The sequence below is a fragment of the Rattus norvegicus genome, chromosome X, assembly GCF_021556685.1.
Source record: "Rattus norvegicus strain SHRSP/BbbUtx chromosome X, alternate assembly SHRSP_T2T, whole genome shotgun sequence".
Lineage (NCBI taxonomy): Eukaryota > Metazoa > Chordata > Mammalia > Rodentia > Muridae > Rattus > Rattus norvegicus.
Genome location: NC_141554.1, coordinates 77,035,222 through 77,055,607, shown reverse-complemented (window position 1 = coordinate 77,055,607; position 20,386 = coordinate 77,035,222). Strand labels below are relative to the sequence as shown.

The 20,386-nt window shown below is 42.5% G+C and overlaps 1 non-coding gene and 1 pseudogene across 1 annotated transcript; one reads left to right on the top strand and one right to left on the bottom strand.

Annotated features, from left to right (window-relative positions):
* Positions 1–1,150: 1,150 nt before the first annotated feature.
* On the top strand, positions 1,151–1,257 carry LOC120099400 (U6 spliceosomal RNA). Its single transcript, XR_015647252.1, has one exon. It is a non-coding gene; the product is annotated as a U6 spliceosomal RNA (small nuclear RNA).
* Snrpg-ps8 (small nuclear ribonucleoprotein polypeptide G, pseudogene 8) lies at positions 8,997–9,390 on the bottom strand (annotated as a pseudogene).

The following is a 20,386-nucleotide window of genomic DNA, read 5'->3' as shown; positions in this document are numbered from 1 at the left end:
CACACACACACACACACACATACACACACACTACACCTTGGTTGCAGGATATAGAAAAATCAGTCTTGAACTGACCAGGAAATAAACTCTCCCTGCTGACTAGATTTCACATTGCTGAAGAATGCTGTGCTGGTTTCTGGGAGAGAAAACACGTCAGAATCCAAAGGTTTTGTTCTTCAAAGGATACCATTTAGAAAATGAAAACCATCAAACTGCTGAACAAAATAGTTCTAAAGTATACTTTCTAAAAAACGTATATCTAAGAACTCAAGATAAAAGGACAAGTGTAGGACTCAATGATTAAGAACACTGGCTGCTCTTGCAGAGGACCCAGGGTCAGTATCAGCAGCCACATGGCACCTCACAACTGTCTGTAACTCCAGTTCCAGGGGATTTAACGTCCTTTGCTGGCCTTCCTAGGCCGTGGATGCTGTGATGCACAGACATACATGCAGGCAAACATGCATACACATAAAATAAAAACAAATGAATCTTTTTCTAAACTATGAACATGTGTGATAGTTGGTCTGACTCACGAACTTGACAGGTTTAAGGTACATCTAGGTCTAGTGAGACCTATTTTTGTGTTGGTGGATGTCTTCCCGAAGATTGCATCTAGGAAAGTGAGGATAAAGGACCCGCTCTAAATAGGGTGTGAATGTTGAGCGGGCAAACTTGGTGGATAAAGAGGGCAGGAGTGAGAAAGGCGGGTGATCCAGCAAATCTATTTCTGTTCTGAATGACTGAGTCTGTCTACACACACACACACAGCCAGCCAATTTCACATTCTTGCTTCTTTGGTCCTTCGAAATGAACTCACTATCAGTAACTCGCCTGGGAATGTCCAAGCTCTTGGCATTGAATTGGAACTGTGAACGCTTTCTACTTTTCTTCCTGGATTAGAAATCTGATCCTTGGCTTCTCCTGCATGCAGATGGCCACTGTTGCACTATATAACCCCTCTCATGCAAGCCAATCCAGTAAATCCCTTTTGATAATATGGATATGTGCTTGCTATCAGTTCTGTCTTTCTGGAGAATCATGCCTAACACAGCAGGTAACCAAACTTAAAAGCAAATAATATAATTAACTGTTATGTCAGGAGCCTGTAATCCAGAGGCTAAGGCGGGAGGATTAAGAGTTTAAGGCCATACTCACTTTGGCAGCACATATACTAAAATTTGAACAATGCAGAGAAGATTACCATGGCCTCTGCACAAGGATGACACGCAAATTCTCAAAGCATTCCATATTTTTGTGGACTGGTGCCCCACTGGATTCAAGGCTGGCATTGATTGCCAGACTCCCACTGTGGTACCTAGTGGAAGCCTGGCCAAGGTCCAGAGGCCTGCACGTATGCTGAGCAACGCCACAGCCATTGCTGAGGCCTGGACTCACCTAGATCATAAGTTTGATCTGATATATGCCAAGCGTGCCTTTATGCCCTTGTATGTAGGTGAGGGCATGAAGAAGGGGGAGTTCTCTGAAGCCCGTGAGGACACGGCAGCCCTAGAGAAGGATTATGAAGAGGTTGGTGTGAATTCTGTTGAAGGAGGGAGCAAGGAAGAAGGAGAGGGCTACTAAATTAAATGTTACAGAGGTGCTGCTTTTACAGGGAAGTTTGTTCTGTTCCAATATAGAAAGTCATGGTCTGATCAGTTCACTTGTATGTGGCAATGTGTGCTTTCATACAGTTACTGACTTATGCTTTAAATATAAATGATTTGTCATAGACACAAGCCATCCATTTCACTGACAGGTTTTAAATAAAGTATTTTCTGTCTTTAAAAAAAAGTTTAAGGCCAGTATGGGTACATAAAAAGAAAACATGTCTCAAACAAACATACACTCGCACACATACCATTACACAATTAAAAAAATAAAATAATTTGGGGAAAAAAACAGCAACACTACATGCTGGACTTGAGAGACGATGAAGGCAAGAGAATCAGGGATGTGAGGCCATCTTGGCCTCACAGAAAGTGGAAGGCAAGCTCAGGCTGAAAGTCATCCTGGCTCAGAAACAAGAGCAAAGAAAAACAAGCAACAAAAATACTATAAAATATCACTTCGTACCTGATGCTGACCTTGTTTGCTGTGGGTCAGCGTTCTGCCTTGCCACTGGGGAATGTGAATGCTGCTTGGGCAAGACAAAAAAGGCTACATTCTCACCACCATTGGGGTGCAGGGATAGTAGAACATAGCCTAAGATGGGGGCCCCAGCCCAGATGAGAAGTGACTCAAGCTGAGACAGGGGAGGCAGGACTTCCCAAACTCCCAGATGTCCAGTTGCTGCTGGGAACCTCATAGAGTCAGGAACGAAAGTCCAGCGATGAGCCCAGAGCTGGGGGCGGGGGGAATTCCAGCTTAGCTTAGGGGTGAGTGTCCATGTCTGGAGGGTAGATAGGGGCCTTCTACAGGAGACTTAAGTGAGCAGTTCTGTATGACAAATGGCGGTTCTTGATGAGAGAGACAGACTTTGCTAGTCCAAACTGATTATCCATTGTTCATTGTGGGAAATGTGTGCATACAATTTACTCAGGGTGGACTAGAGATTAAATATCTTTTACAGGGAGGAATGTCCAAGAAGGGAAGCTTATTGGCTAAACAGTCAGTGCACGTCTAGATACCTCATTAGCATGGAGAACTCTATGCTCTGTGTTATGTGACTAGCAGTCAAGATCCTTATGTGGGGTGTCATGGTCATGTGCTCCAAGACTGGTACCAGGTCTGGAACACCTACCATTCTCAGATATGAGAATTTGCCAGGGTTTCTGAATCCATTCAACCTTCCCAGTTTTTGGTTTGTGGCCCTTTTGAGCTACCAAGTGACACCCAAAATGTTTAAATAGAAAAAGTTCCTCCTATAGGAGGCATGTTCACTGCAGCACAGTTTGCGGTGGTGAGGATCTAGTTGCAAGAAAGTAGATGTGCATCGTGGACTGCCGTATAGCAGAAAGAAAAAGGTGGGCCACATATAAACAGCACCGATGGAAGAATCAGAAGCATAATACAATGTCATTTTTACATCCTGAAACACACACACACACACATACTCTCTCTCTCTCTCTCTCTCTCTCTCTCTCTCTCTCTCTCTCTCTCCACACACACACACACACACACACACACACACACACACACACACACACACACTTTGAAAGAATACCTATAAAATAAAAGAAGTATCAGGCACAGTGGCATACACTTGTAATCTCAATACCCTAGAGAGTAAAGTCAGATTAAATTTGATGTCTGCTAGGGCTCAGAAATAAATAAATATAAACAAACAAACAAACAAATCTGTGGGATAAGGAATAAAAGTGAAGTGGACACTTTCACTTGGAAGCTGGACTATTAAAAGAAAAATATCTAGAACATATGTCCTAAAAAGAACTGGCACTGTCAAACATGATAGGGGCATAATATCTTTATTATTTTTAAAAAGACACACACCAGAAGAAGGCATCAGATCCCATTACAGATGGTTGTGAGCCACCATGTGGTTGCTGGGAATTGAACTCAAGACCTCCAGAAGAGCAGTCAGTGCTCTTAACCACTGAGCCATCTCTCCAGTCCTAGATGTTATTTTTAAGAATTTTTTTATTTATATGTGTATAGGCGTTTTATCTACATAATGTCTGTGCACCACATGAGTACTGCTGCCCATGGAAGTCAATCTTATGGACTTTGCCCAGTGTGAACATTAGGCCTTGGGTTCAATCCCCAAAAGAAAGGGGAAAAGGGAAGGAAGGCAAGGAAGGAGGCAAAGGGGGCAATGAGTATTCTTAGTGGGTGGGAAAATGCAGTCTGAGATGTGGGAAGCTGAAGTTGGTATTCCCCGACTCTTACGCATCTAGATACTGCTAGAAAACCACACAGAGAAGTTGGGGACGAAGTGTCAGGGGTCCACAGGCTGGTTGATAAGACCAGGGCTGCGGGATGAAGCTGCTAGCCTGTGGCTGGGGCTGGGAGCTCTGGCTTAGTTCATTGGCAAAGGTAGTGGAGGTTGTCTGGAAGCACACAGAGGCCTTCGAAGGGAGATTTAGGCGGCAAAGCTCTGTAGGCGAAGGCCTCCTCCATGTTTCCCATGGCTGTGGTAGGTGAAAGAGATAGTCCTTGGTTCCAAACTGTTTATTGGTTGGTCATTGTGGAAAATGAATGCATACCAACTTCTCAGGGTGGAGCAGAGAATTTTCGGGAAGTGATGTCTGAGAAGGGAAGCTTATTGGCTAAACCCTCAGGACCCTTAGGTACCTCATTAGCATGGAGAACTTTGTTTTGAGCTACATGAAGGATGTGGGTAGTGTGGCACACACGTGTTCCAGGCCAGAAATCTCAGACCCGCTCTACCTTACATGATCTCAGACCTGCTCTTCCTGGCATGATCCATTGTACCACATAATCACAGCACTGGGGCAGCTGAAGCAGAAGGCTTGCAAGTTTAAGGACACCCTGGGCTACATAGGAAGTTGCAGATAACACTACAAAATGAGATGTCTTCAAAGGGGGAAAGAAATGCATGAAGGAGAAAGAAAAGAAAGAGATGCTATTTTATAAAATAAATGTATTTAATACTGGCCCAAATAATTAAGGAAATTTGTCCTTAAAGAGCAGAACACAGCGGGCTGTGAAATAGCTTAGCGGTTCATAGGAGTTGCTGCTTTTGCAGTGGACCTGGGTTCAATTCCCAGCACACATATGATGTTTCCAGTACCAGGGTATCAATACTCTCTTCTAACCTCCTCAAGCAACAGGCACCCATGTGGTGCATATACATACATGCAGGCAAAACGTATATAAAATAAAAGGAATAAATCTAACTTCGAAAAGTTAAAGAAAAAAGAGCAGAAAACATTGTGAATTTTCCAGGTCAACTTATATTTGTACTCCATATTGTCACCTCCATCTCTCTTACAAGTACAAGTTCCACTTGCCTGACTTATCCCTCAAGTGATATTACTTTGAATGTGGAGGTCTAACAAATAAAATGTTCAAATAAGAAAAAGTATGATTTCTGAGCTGTCAAAATGGCTCAACAAAACAAGTAGTTGTTTTGCAAGCCTGAGATCCATGAGTTCAATCCCAGAACCCAGATTTCCAAAAATTGTCCTTCCCCTCCCCCTCCCCCTCCCCCTCCACACACACACACACACACACACACACACACACACTCACACACACACAAATAATTTTATTTTAAAAAATAACATATTTAGTCTGATGTTTCATTTAGATCAGGAGATAAAAGAAAATTCCTTCCATCATGAATAATTTGCCACTTTTATTAATAGATACAAACAATAATACCTCTAATAAGGAGCGTGGACAAGTACTTAGATACTCAGTGGTCAGTTCAGGATTTATCCTCTGCAGCTGGCCATACATTTTAAGATACATTTACAAGACTCACCGATACTCAGTTTAACACTAGCAAGCTATCTTAGTCAGTGTTCTATTGCTATGAAGAGACACCATGACCAAGGCAACTGACAAAAGAAAGCATCTAATTAGGGTTTGCTTTCAGTTCTAGAAAGCTAGCATTCATGATCACCATGGCAGGGAGCATGACTGCAGGCAGGCAAGCAGGCATAGTGCTGGAGCATTAGTTAAGAGCTTACATTCTGATCCACAAGCACAAGGCTGGAGGTGGGGGGAGGGAGAGCGAGAAGGAGGGAGAGGAATAGGGAGAGCTCACCTGGTAGGGGCTTTTGAGACCTCAAAGCCAATCCCCAGTGGCACATCTTCTCCAACAAGGACCTACTTTCTAATCTTTCCCAAACCAGTTCCATCAACTACAGACCTAGCATTCAAATATAAAACCTAAGGGAGCCATTCTCATTCAAACCACCATACAGGCACTGAAAAAAGTATCAACTTTTTAGATTCAGTTTCTCATTCCTATAACATACAAATGTGTATCAATGCTTACTGGGTAAAGAAACGATGGAGAAAAGGTGAGTGGAGTTTAAGCTGTGCTGCTCAGCTGTGCTGAGGATATTCTAAGAGTACACACTGCCTATAGCATAGGGAGGATACGCATATGATGTCAATGACTCTTTTGACCAGAAAAGGCTTTAAAGTTAATGCATTTCTTAGAAATCCTAGACTTTTCAGTTACCCTCCTTTCTTCATCCCAAGAGTACCTCTTGCACCTCTCCACAGAACACAAAATGGAGGATATTTTGAGAACCATACCCCAAGGTAAGATCTTACGTGATTGAGAGGCCTCAAAGAAGGTTAGGATTTTAATTATTCACAAGTGAAAGTTTCTGGTTAATTTGAAAAACAATAAAAGAGTAAAGCAATGTCTCCTAAGGCCACCCCAGTGCTCCCTCCTCTTCAATATTTGCTGAATGTGGGGATGCTGCTGCCAGGACTCTGGTGTGATTAGCAGAGGGAATTTTAAGCCATGGTCCGCTGCATGGTGCTTCTGACTTTAATAGTAGCATTTTATACCTTGACAGCCCAATAAATATGTAAGAAGACAGTGGCACTAGTGCGTCCCCAGATACAGCTTCCAATGGGTTAACATAATGAGGCAGTATAAATTCACAGTTGGTCGATCTGCTCGGATTTCTAAACGCCCCACTTTACTGTGTAAAAATTTCCTACAGGAGATTTCAGAATCAATAATTCCCCATCAGCAGCTTTGAGGAAGCAAAAGAAACCCTACCCTGTTGCCTGCTGGGTCTCTGAGGGAAGACTAGAGTCATGATCAGGCTCCAACCCATCTCCTTAGCTCTGCAGCAGCCATAATTAAGGATAAGCCATAATCTGCCTTTAAAATGTCCTCCACGTTCTGTGCCTTCCTTTGCACAGCAGTAACTATTTTTAAAAAATCAAATCATCAAGAGCTGAGATTGGGTCTTTATCCTGCCCTTCTATTTCTGATATCAAATGTGTAAATCCTTCAGCCCTGCTGTCTGATTCTGAAGAGCCTGTTCGAGGGCTTTTTAATAATTTAGTGGTTTGAGGGATTTGAACACTCATTCTCCCTTGGGCAACCTGCTGATAACTCAAAGTACAAACTTTGTACTCTTATCTTGGTTTTGATGCAGAGCATGGAATTCTGAAGGCACAGCAAATGAGGTGTGACTGAAGACCTCTGAACCTGTCTGGCTTGCATGCCTCTCAACAGGACAAGGTCCTTGCTGTCTCAGCTGATTAAACACTGGCCGCAACAAGTAGCCCAGGGTGGGTACAGACAGCCCATTTACCACTTGCTGTGGTACATAGCTTTTCCTTTAAACGTTTTCAATAAAGTGCCCAGACAGGCTAGTTAGTAGAAGAACTGGACCTAATCTTACCAAAAGCAACACAAGAAAATAATTATGTGGGCAGAAATGGACAAATTTGATTGTGGTTACCTGAAATCATTATTGGTCACTCTGTACCCTCAACTTTGGCAGGTAGAGAACACCATTCCTTTCTCAACATATGGCAAACGGCCCATTAGCTCCTTTAAAACAGCTGCCTTTTACTCTTTTCTCATTACTGATGAGAAAGAGAGTGGCATATTTAAATATGCATGCCCACATAGGTACACAGGCTTATATGTATGCGTATACACGAGTGGACTTAGTCAACATTTATTGAATGCAGAACACTGTGTGGCAGGAAGTACCAGGGGAAATTAAAAAAAAAACTAATTTCTGCCCACATGATAGTTACAGTCTAATGGACAATTTGTGATGCACAGAATGATGAGCAAAAATTGATTACTCTGGAGATAACAGCTTCTCTTTTGTAGCATTTTTCCCCAACCAAGTGCAAAAGTAATGCATATTTCTTGCAAAAACTTTAGAAAGTAATCACCTGTAGCACCAGTGCCCAGAAATATGTATTAGCATTTAAAGATATATCCTGAAGTCGTGTCTTTCTGAGGTTTATAAAAATGTATTTTAAACAGTCGGATACCAGCTGGGAGGTGCACATCTGTAATCTGAGCACTCAGGAAATAGAGATAGGAATTTAGAACTTCAAGCCTATTCTCAGCTACATAATGAGTTTGAGGCCAGCAGTGGCTACATGACACCCTTTCTCAAAAACAAATAAACCGGGTGGCATGTGTGTTTAATCTCAGCACGTAAAAGACAGAGCAAGCAGAACTCTGCAAGTTGGAGGCCAGCCAGGTCTCCAGAGTAAATTATAGGTCAGCCAGGGCTATGTAGGGAGATTTTTGTCTCAAAACCAAACAAACAGAGGCTAGAGAGATGGCTCAGTAAGTAGGAGCATTGACTGTTCCTCCAGAGAATACAGGTTCAATTGCTAACATCAACATGGTGGCTTACATGTGTAGCTCCAGTTCCAGGAGATCTGACACCTTCTGGCCAGGCATATACAGACATATATGGAGACAAGGCACCCATCTACATAACATAAATAAGTAAGTAAAACATGCAAAACCAAAATAAATTGTAACTATGCTCAGTTTAACTCATTTAACTATACTCATTTAACTCATTGTAGCTGTATATCATTTACAAAATTATTTTGTCAGAACCAATTCACTGAGTTGCCAGACTGTCAGACACTCCATCCACCCTTAGGACTTACCAGGATCCAGAGCTCTAGATACAGACATTCAGAGCCAGTCTGCTCCTCCCCATCTGCTCATCTATCAGCCATCACCCCAATCTGGGAGAGCATGAAGTCCAAACCCAGAATCTGGGCCAGAACACCACGTAGAAATTCTCAGTTCACTAACCCACCAGACTGTTAAACATCCCATCTATTGTTGGACTCTGAGTTTTGTGGAGCTGGACACCCCCCCCCAGAGGCCTAGTTAAAGGTTTCCATAGCCAGTGTGGCCTTCATCCCCTCATCTACCAGGTACCCCATCCACCATACAGATCTGGGACCCCATGGAGTGTGAACGAGAGGCCAAATCATAAGTTTAAGTAGGAACTCACAGAGCCAGTATATCCAGTAAATCCCCTCCCCATGAATGCCAGCTACCCGACCCATCGCACTTTGTTGGTACCTCTTTTTTTTTCTGATATCACAAAAGTTTATTTAGCAAAGAGTTTCATATGAAAATGTACATGACCTAATTCTACATCACAATCAAGCACGCCTTTGGGGAGGGATGTGGACACACTGCGGAACACTGGTTAGACTCTTTCCAAGGCTTCTAACATGATGATGCTGTTTCCTCGGATGACCACCATCCCGATGTTGTTCTGCTGCCCACTGGTTGCCATCTCCACACACTCATCAATCACAAGGCTCATAAAGGGGTCAAAGCCCTGCAGTATCCCTTGTACATGTCTGCCGCCATTTAACTTCAATGATAACTTCTTGTCCATAAACTTTTTCAGTTCGGGAGGGTGGGCTTTGCTCATGGCGACTCTTCAGTGAGCTCAGCACAACGGCGAAGGAGTGAGCGGCCTTGTTGGTACCTCTTAAACTACAAAATCTGAGTTTAAATGCCAAGCAACCAGAGCTTCCAGGGACTAAGCCACTACCTAAAGACTATACATGGACTGACCCTAGACTCTGACCTCATAGGTAGCAATGAATATCCTAGTAAGAGCACCAGTGGAAGGGGAAGCCCTGGGTCCTGCTAAGACTGAACCCCCAGTGAACTAGACTGTTGGGGGGAGGGCGACAATGGGGGGAGGATGGGGAGGGGAACACCCATAAGGAAGGGGAGGGGGGAGGGGGATGTTTGCCCGGAAACTGGGAAAGGGAATAACACTCGAAATGTAAATAAGAAATACTCAAGTTAATAAAAAAAAAAATCTGAGTTTAAATCTGAGTTCCAGGAAGTTATCCCACCATTCTTCCTCTCAGGTATTCAACACACTTCTCAGCCCTTGGGTTTTGTAGAGCTTGACGCTGAACCCCAGTTAGAGATACCCAAAAGCAGTATCCTCCCCACCCACTGCTGAACTATTAGCCAGTCTACTTACTACTTTGATCTGGAACCACATGGAGACTGAATCCAGAACCTCAATGTAACCCCAACACTTAGAAACAAGCACTTTGAATATTTGTTTGTAAATGCTATTTTGAAGTACTTACAGATTCAGAGCTCAAAGAGGATATGAATAAATGTCTAAGTGAAATGGTGAAAACATAGTTGAATGAAATAATAAATAAATAAATAAATAAATAAATAAATAAATAAATATTTTAAGATGTAAAAATAGAATGTAATAAGAAACTCTTTGGGGGGGAAAGTAAATATGAAATAAAAATCAAAAATAAAAACTTAGGAAGTTCTAGACCTAATGGTGCACGACTTTAATCTCAGAACTTGGGAGACAGCGGCAAGATGATCTCTTTGAGTTCGAGGCCAGCCTGGTTTACATAATGAATTCCTGGAGACCGGGTCTCAATAGATAGATAGATAGATAGATAGATAGATAGATAGATAGATAGATAGATAGATAGATAGATAGATAGATAGATAGATTAAAAACAAATTTGGAGAGTCAAATAATGAGATCAAAGGATTGGGAGGAAGAGAAAATATCAGGCCTGATTTCCCTTTGACTTTTATATGTTATTCAGTTGTCTCTTCCAGTACTCAATATAGAAACCTAGTGGAAACTCTCTGGAATCTATGAGGATAACCCTAGTGAAGACTTCTAGTAATGGGGGATATGGAGCCTAAACTGGCCATCTTTTATAACCAAGAAAGGCCCTTAGCTGTGTGGGACTGCAACATCAACCCAATCACCAAGCTTTCGACCTACAATTTATCCTGCCTACAAGATGTGCTGGGGAGAGACCGACCAATGACTGGTCCAACTGCAGGCCCAGGCCACAATAGGGAGGCCACACATAATGCTGACTGGACGGGCAGGAACCAGAGGCAGGACAGCCTAAAACTCAAGATAGAACTGAACAGGACCAGAAAACAAGTCAATGAAGTGATTCCTAATAATACTCTTCTGCTGTACTTGTAGATCAGTGCCTAGCACAATTATCACCAGAGGAGAGTCATCCAGCAATTGGTTGGGAGCAGATTAAAAAAAAAAAAAACCCATAGCCAAATACTAGGCGGAGCCAAGGGAACCCCAGCAGAAGAGGGGGAGGAAGGATGAAAGAAGTCATAGAGGTTGAGGGCACCTGGAAAGCACTACCCACAGAAACAACTAATTAGGGTTCATTGGACCTCACAGAGACTGAACTGACAGTCAGGGAGCCTGTACAAGTCTGACTTAGGTCCTCTGCATATATGCTATGATTGAATAGCTTGGTGTTCTTGTAAGACTCCTAACTGTGGGAGTCGGGGGTTGTTTCTGATTCTTCGGCTTGCTTTTGGGACCCTTTTCATCCTACTGGGTTGCCTTGCCCAGCCTTGATATGAGGGTTTGTGTCAAGTCTTACTGCAACTTAATATGCTATATTTGGTGGATATCCCTGGGAGGCCTGCTGTTTTCTGAAGGGAAACAGAGGAAGAATTGATCTGAGGAGGAGTTGTCAGGGGAGGGACTAGGAGGAAGGGAAACAGTGGTGAGGATGTAATATATGAGAGAATAATTTTTAAAACTAAGCAAATAATTTTAAAAAAATCCACAATAGCTAATGAGATTTTTAAAAATAGTACTAAAAATCTCCCAACTGAAAAAGGCCAGAGCGAGATGCATTTAACACAGAATTCCGTCAGCTTTTTAACATTTTTATTTACTTACGTATTTAAGAGTGCTATTCTGCATGTACATGCACATGCCAGAAGAGGGCACCAGAACCCCAGTCATGAACCACCATGTGGTTGCTGGAAATGGAACTCAGAACCTCAGAAAGCAGCCAGTCTCTTAAGTCCTGAACCATCTCACCAGCCCCTTCATGAGACTTTCAAATAAGCCCTAATGACAATACTCCTCAGTATTATGCAAAACACACACAAAAAACATTTTTAAAGTTTTTCTATGAAGCCATAATTACCCTGATCCCAAAACCAGAAAAAAGACTCAGAAAAAGAAAAAGTATAGACCAAAATCTTTTATGAACATGGATGTAATGCAATCCAAGAGGACATTTAAGAACTACGGGGATGGAAATGGAGAAGAGCCTGAGGACAGACCCAGAGTGGAATCCAGCTCAAGGGGAGGCCCCAAGATCTGACACCATTACTGAGGCTATGGGACGTTCACAAAAAGGGACCTACCCTGACTGCCCTCCAAAAGACCCAACAAGCAGCTGAAAGAGTCAGATGCAGATATTTATACCCAACCAATGGACAGAAGCTGATGACCCCTGTGGTTGAATTAGGGAAAAGCTGAAGGAAGCTGAGGAGGAGGGCAACCCTGTAGGAGGACCATCAGTCTCAATTAACCTGGACCCCTGAGATCTCTCAGACACTGGATCACCAACCAGGCAGCATACACCAGCTGAGATGAGGCCCCCCAACACATATACAGCAGAGGACTCCTGGGTCTGGGTTCAGTCAGAGAAGATGTACTCCTTATGGAAACAAAAACCATACACTAGCCAAAACAATCCCAAACAGTAGAACAGCTGCTAGAAGTATCACCATTTCTGTTTGGAAGTGGTACCAGAGAGCTTTAGTAATAAAATCAGCATAGTATCATAAATACAGACACATTGATCAATGGAATGGAACTGAGGACACAGACCTAATTCCAACACCCACAGACACCTAATTTTTGACAAAGTAGTCAAAAGTACACGCTGTAGAAAAAAAAAACCAGAATCTTCACCAAAGATGTTGGTCAAAGCTGATAGCTTCATGAAGAAAAATAAAACTAGATTCTTCTGGGAGTTTGGTTTTTTTTAAGCCAGAGGTTTTTTTTTTGTTTTTTTTTTTTTCTTTTTCTTTTTTTTCGGAGCTGGGGACCGAACCCAGGGCCTAGGGCTTGCTAGGCAAGCGCTCTACCACTGAGCTAAATCCCAACCCTCAAGCCAGAGTTTTGTGTGTAGGCTTGGCTGTCCTAGAACTTGCCTGCTTCTGCCTCCTGAGTGCTGGGATCGAAGGTGTGTACCACCACAACCCAGTTCCCCATTTGTTTCTCTAGGAATTTGCTTTAAGTTGAATCTATTTGGCTAAAGGATGTGAGGAAAAAGCAGAAACCTTTTCTTTCTTTTCACTTAGAAACTGAGAGGACTGCAAGAAGTCCTGGCAGGCCGGACATCTCAAGTGAGATTTTTGCCTCAAAAAGTCTTTAAGGTGAAAACAGGGAACTGGGGGAAGGGTCACCTGGGAGATGTTGCATACTTGTAACCCAAGCAACGGAAAGGCAGACGTAAGAAGGTCATGGGATTTACTGGCCAGCCAGTCTAGTCTAATTGATAAGCTTCAGGCTAAGAGAGGTCGTGCGTCAGAGGATGTAGATTGTTTCCTGACAATGACGCCTGAGATGGTCCTGTGGGCCTCACGTGCACATGAGACATGTATGCACACAACACTAAAAACTAGAGCATGGAGTGCTGGTGGGATGGTTCTAGGGGTGAAGGCATTGGAAGGCTGAGGCAAGATGACCATGAATTTAAGGCCAACCTGGTTTACATAGTGAGGCCTGACCCTCACTTCTGAAAACAACTAATGTTTCAGCATCCAGAAAAGCAAGTGTCCCTTGCAGTGCACTACCATTTCTTTCCGCTTTCTTATTTCTCCAGTACTGAAAGGCACACTTGCAGGTCTTTTGAGATCTAGACTGACCTCAGGTTGGACATCCTTTGGTTTCAAACTGCCCCCCAACACACCAAGTTAGAGATTAGAATGTTTGTTTTTGCTTTCTTTGCTTTGCAGCGCTGGGTATTGAACCCAGGGCCTTGAATATGGCAGGCAGACGAAACTCTCTGCCACTGAGAAACAGCCAGCGTCCTCCAATTTTTAAATCATCTTTGAGAAAACGCATTTTCAGCTAGAAGTATAGCTCAGTGGTAGAACATTGTTTTATATATGTAAGGCTGTGGGTGTACTGCCTATTATACATATACATATACATATACATATACATATATACATATATATATCCTTTTTTAGTCCATTGGTGTGATTTTGGGGTGTGCTTATACAGTGTTGGTGTGAAAAATTAAAAAGTTTCGACATAGCACAGTCTTTTACCTTTTAACAGAAGGCATATTTGGGGTTGGGTGCAGTTTCTCACTGCTTTGGCCTTCATTGTCCTCACTTTTAGTGCTCATAATATCTTCAAGGTTTGTCTGAGAACTAAATACGACGCTGTATCCGTTTCCATTACATGGTAGGGATACGGTAAATATTGTTTCAACTAAAGAGGGGACCTTCCTAATACCTCTCTGCAAATAACCCTAATCTGAACCTTTTTTCAAATTCCTTTCCTTTTTAAAAAATATTATTTATTGATTTTTATGTATATACGTGCTCTGTCTTCGTGTATAAAAGAACAGTGAATCGGATCTAGTTACAGAAGGTTGGGAGCCACCATGTGGTTGCTGGGAAGTGAACTCAGGACCTCAGGAAGAGCAGACAGACGGTGCTCTTAACTGCTGAGTCATCACTCCAGCCGCCCTAATCTGAATCTTTGTTGGTGACCCGAGCAGCATTTAAAATGGAAATTCCTAAAATCGGGTGGCAGTGGACTTGTGAAATGCCAGCTTTCAGGAAGAGGAGACAAGAAAGTCAGTAGCTGCATATCTGAAGCCCGAGGGGTCTAAAATAGCAAGTTCCAGGCCTGGCAGGGGTGCTTAGAGACCCTAGCTGAGAACAAAACAGAACCAAACAAAACCCTCTAAGTAATTTAAATAAATAAACATAACATTTAAAGCCTGGAAATTCTCAAGTTCCCACCTAAAACTTCTGGGCCAGAACTTTAGGGTGGGGCGGGAGTCTGTCATTCTAACCGAGTGTCTTTATCTCTCCCCAGGAGGGCTGTGAGTCAAAGAGCTTAGAGCAGCCTTGGAATTTTTCCCTGGAGTTCTATGGGGGTGGGGAAGACATTTGGGAGCTGGCGTTTTCCAGTCAGCGTGCTGGGAAGGAGGGAACTTCCTTCTCTGAGGAGACTGGGAAGGCGGAGGAGCGACTTTTTGTTGAATGTGGTTCCCTAGAGAAAGCAGCTGTGCATCTGGGGCGAATGTGGGTGAACTGTGTGGGTGGACACGGTACAGGCCTGACATACGACCTCTGTGGAAAGTTGAGGTGGATATGCTCAAGATTATTTTTTCTTCTGACTGAGGAGACTAAAGAGGCAAAGATCTGGGTCTCTGTTCTCCAGAGAGACCCTTATTTGATGTCAGAGCATCATTAACCTGATTCAGCTTTAAACATTTTATTCTTCACAGCAAAAAGAATTTAAGTGAAAGGGAATTTACTTGTTAAAATGAGTTGCTACTCATAAGAAATAACAAATGTGTCTTCTCTAAATCCACACCTTTGCCTTCTGTCTATGACCCTAGTCTTAATTTATTGCGAAAAGGCTACATTCTAGTTGCTTTGGCATGAGTTGCAAGAGTGTTCTGAGCTTCGTGACCCCAAGTCTGAGCTCTTCTGTTTTGATGCTGAAAGGCGCATCTCACTACTTTAGTAAGGGAGGTTGCCTTGAAACTCCAGACAGCACAGGGTGTAAGGAAAAGCAATGCTGCAAGAGCAGCCGGGGCTGGGGGCTGTGACTATAAATCTACTCTGAATCCCTTTAATATCAGTGCAATTAGCCAGAACTCATTGTATTTCTAGTATGCCAAGCATTTGCAATAATACTTCCTATCCTAGAATTTATTTTCCTGAGGATAACAACTCCAGTTAATTAAGTTACGGGGAGGGTTGTGGGAGAAACAATATGCACCACAATGAATTTTGCAGAGATAATAGTTCTGAGGGATCTGACAGTTTTCAATAACAATGCCAGGATAAACAGGACGTTTGACGGGCTCGTGCCTATAGTCCCAGCGAAAATGGGCCATTGTGCTGCTAGAAGTAAACAGAATTGTATCGTTCGCCACACATTTTTGAAGGGTTGGGGCTTTATGTGCACTGTGTGCTTTACGTTCTAATCTTTCCTTTGTTCTGTGTTATTACAATGTATTAATTGTGCAAAATAATGGCCTTCATTTTGACCTTTTCTTGTTTCATCCCTGTGACATTTTCACACACACACACACACACACACACACACACACACACACACACACAAGTTACTTTGATCATGTTAATGCCTTCTGTACCCTCAAATGAATCACACACATGGGAGAATTCCAGGGCTGTCAATGGAATCTACACACATCTTTATAAAGTGACGAAACTACATTCTCCCAGGATGCTTCTCTTCCACTATGGGATTAGGACAGAGCTTGTACGTCTGTATCCGTAGCCCCAAGGCCTAATGAAGAGCATTGGCTCACAATATTTATTGAATGAATGACTTAATCCAAGGAATAAATGAATGAATAAGAGGCTTGGGGATCTGATTCAGTGATAGAGCTTGCTTAGTGTTCATAAGATCCTAGGCACGTTCAGTTTGGTCTCCAGTGCCAAAATAAATTAATACTTAATTTATTTGTTTAAATAAAACATTACTGAATATTTACCTTTGTATCTTTATGCGCTTCCTTGGAACCAACTGAAGAAAGCATTTACACTTCACTCATATCTTAACTGTTACCTTGAACCTCTACAGAGCAAGCTGGTGAAATGGAAGCATGAGAAATAAATGCTTTTCTGGTTAAAAGATTTTGGCCAGTGGATTTTTTTTCATTTATTCATTTATTCAAATCTATTACCAGTCAGCGATCTTCAAATGAGGCAGTATTTGTTCTCACGAAATAGACATGCAATTTACAATGCAAAATGAGTGTGTGTTAAGCCAAGTGAAGATGAGGTGACCGGAGAGTAAAGCTCTGTTGTGATCGTACCTGCGCTGAAACCCAACCGAAGGACAATGGAGAGAGGGGCACTGGTAGAGGCAGAGGCTGAGGGAATTCCATAGGGTGCTCAGTGTGTGGAATGGCAAAGTGAAAAATAGTGGCATCAGAGAAGTCCATGATTGTTACTCAAAAGATTCTCTTTTTTTTAAGATTTATTTCATGTATCTGAGTACACTGTCACTAGACACTAGACACTAGATGGTTGTGAGCCACCATGTGGTTGCTGGGAATTGAACTCAGGACCTCTGGAAGAGCGGTCGGTGCTCTTAACCACTGAGCCATCTCTCCAGCCCTACTCAAAAGATTCTTAAAAGACATTAGAGGCAGTAGGTAAACTAAGTAAATATTCCGAAGTTGTCTTTTCCACACAACCTTTGGAGTGTCTTAAAATAGCTCTTATATTTTAAAATAGTGGAGATATTTCTAGGGAGAAAAATGAAGTTTCAAACACATAGCAGCTGTAAATGTTATCCCTCAAATATTATTTTTTAAAAGAAAATCCAAAAAACCCAAACAGATAGCATACATAAAGAGCTTAAAAACAAAAACAAAACAATATTGAATCAGATACTATCGATCTTACTTTAAAAAAAAAAAACCTAACGATTTCCATTTCTATTAGGAGAGATTCAAAATCTGCAATAAAAACTACATACTAATTTGTTGATTCATTTAAAAAATATTGATTGAGTGCTTGTTAGCATTTTAAGATGGGGAGATTCTGGTGTGAGGGGGCGGAGCCAAGCTTCAGTTCCCACAATGTTTACTCTCAGAGGGGTAGGAGCCAGCAAGCAGGAAGACTGATAGATTATAAACATACAAATAAAATCAATATATAAACAAATGGACTAATTAAATTCTAATGTGTGAGTGCCGTGAAGAAAATAAAATAGAATCTTTGTTGGAGAAAACCATCTAGGGCTTCAACACCCCAGGTTCCATTTTCTCACCCCAGGGAATGTAAATAAGGCTGTTGAGTCTCTCCCAGTTCCTCCCTCATTTTCCAGAACCACCTTTTCAGGTCTTAGGCACAAATGCAGCTGTTCTTGGTACTTCCATTGGTACACAGCTCCCCTCTCCTTTAATGTTACTTACATTGATATCAGTTCAATGACTGTCTTACTACAGACCGGTCTTGTGATGAGAGCTACTGATAGATCTAAATAGTGGCCAGCAGATCATAATGAACACAAGGAGGTTTGTTTTTTTTTTTTCCCAACCATTTCATTGTCACATGGAAACATAAGTAGGCGGAGCAGGAACTAAATATTCAATAGTGTTTGTTTAGATGATTCTAGATACTCAATGGCATCATGGGCCACATGTGAATCGTTTCCTAAATACCTGAAGCAAACCTGTTAAACACATGTACATTGTAAAATCTCTATGACAATACAGAAAAATATAAAGAAGGTTAAATAGCTAATAATGGCCATACTTTACTTGCATGTATGTCCATACGTAGGGGTTGGGTATTTAGCTTAGTGGTAAAGTGCTTGCTAAGGTCTATCCCCCTCTCCCTCTCCCTCTCCCCCTCTCTCTTTCCCTCTCCCCCTGTCCCTGTCCCTCTCCCCCTCCCTCCTCTCCCTCTCCCTCTCCCACTCCCTTCCTCTCCCCCTCCCTCCTCTCCCTCTCCCACTCCCTCTCTCTCCCCCTTTCCCTCTCTTTCCTCCCTCTCCCTCTCCCGCTCTCCATCTTCTCCCTCTCCCTCTCCCCCTCTCCCTCTCCCCCTCCCTCCTCTCCCTCTTCCTCTCCCTCTCTCACCCCCCCCCCCGTTCATCCTTTCTTCCCTCCCTCCCCCCAAGGAATGTAGACTTCTAGCTAGATATATTTCTTTTTTTTAGCTTTGGCCTCCTCATCTGGCAGCCGTGAATTCAATCCCTGGGACCACCCACAATGTGGGCAGAAAGTAACAACTTTTGAGCAGCACAGCAGGCTCAAACACACACGCACACACCAAAAAAAATGTAATTTATAGATGAAAACATTCTATATTATGTCTAGTATTTTTTTAAAGACAGAGCCTCACTCTAGCCTAGGCTGGCCTGGAACACACTAGGTAGCCCTGACTCACTTGAATTAGATGCAATCCTGTTTGATCGACTTAGGTACCCTGATAACAGGCAAACACTGTGGTGCCCAACTACACTGGGGCTTTTGACACATTACCAGATTGTGTTTTAAAAGTTACATGACTTTTGAGCAGGGTATGGTGGTACAGGTATGAAATATCAGTACGAGTACTTGGGAAGTAGAAGGTTGACTGTAGATCAAGGCCAGTCTGGGTCTCATAGGCGGACTATCAATTTTAAAATGTCTCACACTTTAATCTCAGGCTGGCCTGGAATTCATTATGTAGCCCACAATGGCCCCCAACTCTAAGCAATCCTCCTGTTCTCAGCCTCCCCCGTTCTTGAGTTTTTATTGTGTTCTTTTTTAAAAAGAAAACGATTTATTTATTTTATGTATGCGATTACACTGTCGCTGTCTTCAGACACACAGCAGACGAGTGCATCGGATCACGTTACAGATGGCTGTGAGCCACCACGTGGTTACTGGGAATTGAACTCGGGACAACTGGAAGAGCAGTCTGCGTTGTTAACCGCTGAGTCATCTCCTCCAGTCCTTTACCGCGTTCTTAAATGGTGAGATAAACAAGTAGTTTAAGTGCTTTACAGAAAATTAAATAGGTAAGGGCACTGGAGAAGGTTAAATAGAGTGGTTATAGGTTTCTCTGGGAGGTGAGGCCTAGGAGATTAATGTAAGAATATCAAAAGAAAAATATTCTAGTGTAGTTTATGTGTGTGTTTTTGTTGGTGTTTTGGGGGTTTTGTTTGTTTGTTTGTTTCTTTTTTCTTTTCTCTTTTGATTTTATGAGATAGAGTTTCTCTGTGTAGCCCTGGCTGTCCTGGTACTCGCTCTGTAGAGCAGGCTGGCCTAAATTCACACAGAGATCTGCCTGCCTCTGCCTCCTTAAGTGTGTGGGCTTTAAGGGCGAGCCAGTATCGCCCAGCTTCCAGTCTAGTTTAAGCAAGTGATGTAGTAATGTTAGGTTCGTTGGAATAACAGTAAAAAAAGCTAGTCTACCTGTTCTTTTATCAGAAAACAGAAAAATGGGGGTGGAAACACAGAGGCGTCCTTAAAACGCGAGTTAAGGTTCTTTTCCCCTTTAAACAATGGGAACCGAAAGCAGCGTGGCACATTCCCTCCATTTCTTTAGGCTTAAGCATCTAGGAGATGCTTCTTTAACTGCCCTTTTAGAATTCCCTTTCAGACTTTTCCCATCGATTTACAAATCGCCGCCCCCTTTTAAAGTACTCTAGTTAGAGCCTCATGGACTCCTACGTACTCTAGTTAGAGCCTCATGGAGTCCTTTGTACTCTAGTTAGAGCCTCGTGGACTCCTTCGTACTCTAGTTAGAGCCTCGTGGAGTCCTTCGTCACCACTTTTTAATATTGCAAATTCACTTTTGTCCCTACCGTGTACTCCTCCAGCCCCTTCCCCACGTTTAATCTCCAGTATTTAGCAACAAATTGTTTTATAAATGTGTTCACCCTAGATTACCAAATCC